Here is a 2,834-nt window from a genome sequence, read left to right on the forward strand (position 1 = left end):
TTATCCAAGGCTTGCGTCGACCATGACCGCCTCCACGTGCTCAAGGCCTTGGACAACACAAAGGCCGGTGTCGAGGGTCTTGTCGATGCCGGTGTGAACACAATCCCCGCCATCTTCCACCACCCACCCGAGTCCCTGCTTTCCCTCGACGACACACTAACTCTTCACCACAACCACCACCATTTCTCGGTCCCGTTATTGATCTCACCGGCCTCGCGGTGCTGTCGAGGCGAGCATTGATTGGCGGTTGGCGAGATAAAGGTGGCCGTTGAGACGGACGGTGGGCTTCTTACGGATGACGTCGGAGTCGGCCATGTCTGGCGGCAGTGCGGGAGGGGCCAGGGGCGCCGTCAAAAGGCCGGGGAATTTACTACATATTATTAAGGGTTATCACGAGAGGAGAGAATGGGACGTTGACGAGGAGCTATATATTCCGTCGAACCGGATCGGCGGCGGGGACGATGGCCACAGAGAGAGAGAGAGCATCTCTTAACAACACATAGCCCCTTTTGCGGATGGTGATGGCCAAGGTGATATGCCAAGGCCGCCATCGCAACAACTGCAGCGGTGACCACATCCATTTCCTCGTGGCGGTCTACAGCATGCAGGGCCACCTCAAGCCGGCGCGTTGCCTTGCCCGCCGTCTCGCTGGCATCGGCGGCGCCACCATGACTCTGTCGATGCCAATCTTCGGCCACCGCCGCACACTTGCTTCTGACGAGTCAGGAGGTCAACGACGGTGCCATCTCCTACATCCCCTTCTCCGACGGCAAGGACGACGGCAGCTGGGCCAAGGACTGGGAGAAGAGGACGTGGCGCCGCAGAGCAAGCGCCGAGAGCCTCTCTGGCGTGGTCGGCCGTCTCGCCGCCGAAGGCCGGCCGGTCACGTGCATGGTGTTCATGTTCAACATGCCGCCGGCCATCGACGTTGCGCACGAGCACATGATACCGTTTGCCGTCTTCTAGGTCCAGCCGGCGACAACTCTGGCCACATACTACCACTACTTCCACGGGCACACGGAGATGATCAACTCCCGTGCCGCCGACACGGCATGCGTGGTTAGCCTACCAGGTCTGCACCCTCTTAGCATCCACGAGATGCCATCTTTAATCATTGAGAAGGACAAGGCCTCCAAGATGTATCTCCGAGGGTTCGGTGAACTATTCTAGCAGATCGAGCAGGACAAGGCCATGGTCCTGGTGAACACGTGCGACACCGGCCCCTAGAGCTAGAGGCGATGTCGCTCAAGGCATTACAGTCACACCTGGATGTCATCACCGTGGGCTCGATGGTTCCTCCTGCCGGTGCCGGAGAAGAAGCAGCCATCCATCTGTTCCGGCGAGACGAGAAGAAGTACATGGAATGGCTGGACTCGCAGCCGACCAAGTCGGTGGTGTGCTTAGTCACGCACTGCGGCTGGAACTTGACGCTGGAGGCCGTGGCGTCCGGTGTGCCAGCCGTCGCGGTGTTGGGCTAGTCGGACCAGTCGTTGAATGCGCATCTGGTGGAGGAGTGGGGCGTCGGCGTCCGGGCGGAGCGCGACGCGGAGGGACTGCTACCCGGCGTGGAGCTGGCGAGGTGCGTGGAGCTAGTGATGGGTGACGGCGGGACGGCCGCCAAGGTCAAGACCAATGATGTTGCTTACCAGGAGAAGGCGCGACAGGCGATGGCCGCGCACGGACGGCCCGTCGGAGAGGAACCTTGGGAGCTTCGTCAATAGGGTGCGACATCTAGTTGCTGCCGTGGAGAAAAACCATGCATGAATCGTGACAATGATCGATCCATTCCACCGCTTCCATAGCACACATGCATACAAGGAATGAACATGAAGAATCATCGCCCGGCCTTTCAAGTTTAATTTTAAGGGTCCCGATAACTGCCACACGTCCGGTGTGTGGGGGTTGTGTCGCACGCCTTGTGTGGCATGGACAGCAACCAGCCCGCACGACCACATTCGCGCGCGCAAAGGCACGGACCGCACGTCTCATGTGTGGCAATCCTGCCCAGACGTGCGGGCCACAGGACCCAGCAGCCCGCATGATCCAGCCGTCCCGGCCTCTTCTCCCACCTCCCGAATCCCGACTGCCGCCATCCTCTCCCACCTCCCGAACCCCTACCTCCATCGCCGGCCTTCTCTGGTTGCCATGGCAACCAGAGCAGATCCGTAGGGCATTCCCACGGCAAACCACACCCCCACCCTCCCCACCCACCCCCACCCCCCACCCCCTCCCCCCACCCCCAATCCAACAACGCCCTCCAAAGAAGACCAGCTAAAAGCAGGTGAATCACCCGATCTCCCTACTGCTTCTCATCCTTCTACGTGGCACAGAAAATTGCAAAATTACCGACGAGATTGGCAACTAGATTCGTCCTACAGGGGTAATACACTACACGGGTTGTGTGTCCTCGCAGTTGCCAAGCAGAGTACACTAGATCTGCCATGTACTACGTTAGAGATAACCGTAACTTCTCTGTAGATTGATGCACGTAGTTGGAAAATGAATGGATGTGTAGGAATCCATAAAAAGGTAGAGAAAATTGAGAAATTTGGAATAATGGAGGGTGTCAAAATTAATTTCCACTGGTGTCTAACGTCAGTTGCCACCTATCATTGTCGTCAACTGCCACCATGTCAGCTTATTGCTTGCCATCCTATTGTAGTGGCTGATGCCATCGAATCGAACGGATAGCTAGCACCCAGATTTTAGAAAAGATAGTGGATGTACATGTCCTACTAGCCATGAGATGCTGGTTGCCTACGCATGAAAATGTGATAACACTGACGTGTTAACTTCTACATGCAAGCAACACAAGGATACATTTTTTTGTGGAT

The 2,834-nt window shown here is 57.2% G+C and overlaps 1 pseudogene; it reads left to right on the forward strand.

Moving 5' to 3' along the window:
* The first annotated feature begins 521 nt into the window (after window positions 1-521).
* On the forward strand, window positions 522-1,478 carry LOC123080964 (cyanidin 3-O-rutinoside 5-O-glucosyltransferase-like; annotated as a pseudogene).
* The last annotated feature ends 1,356 nt before the right edge of the window (window positions 1,479-2,834 follow it).

This window comes from Triticum aestivum, chromosome 1B (assembly GCF_018294505.1).
Source record: "Triticum aestivum cultivar Chinese Spring chromosome 1B, IWGSC CS RefSeq v2.1, whole genome shotgun sequence".
In the NCBI taxonomy this organism is placed as follows: Eukaryota; Viridiplantae; Streptophyta; class Magnoliopsida; order Poales; family Poaceae; genus Triticum; species Triticum aestivum.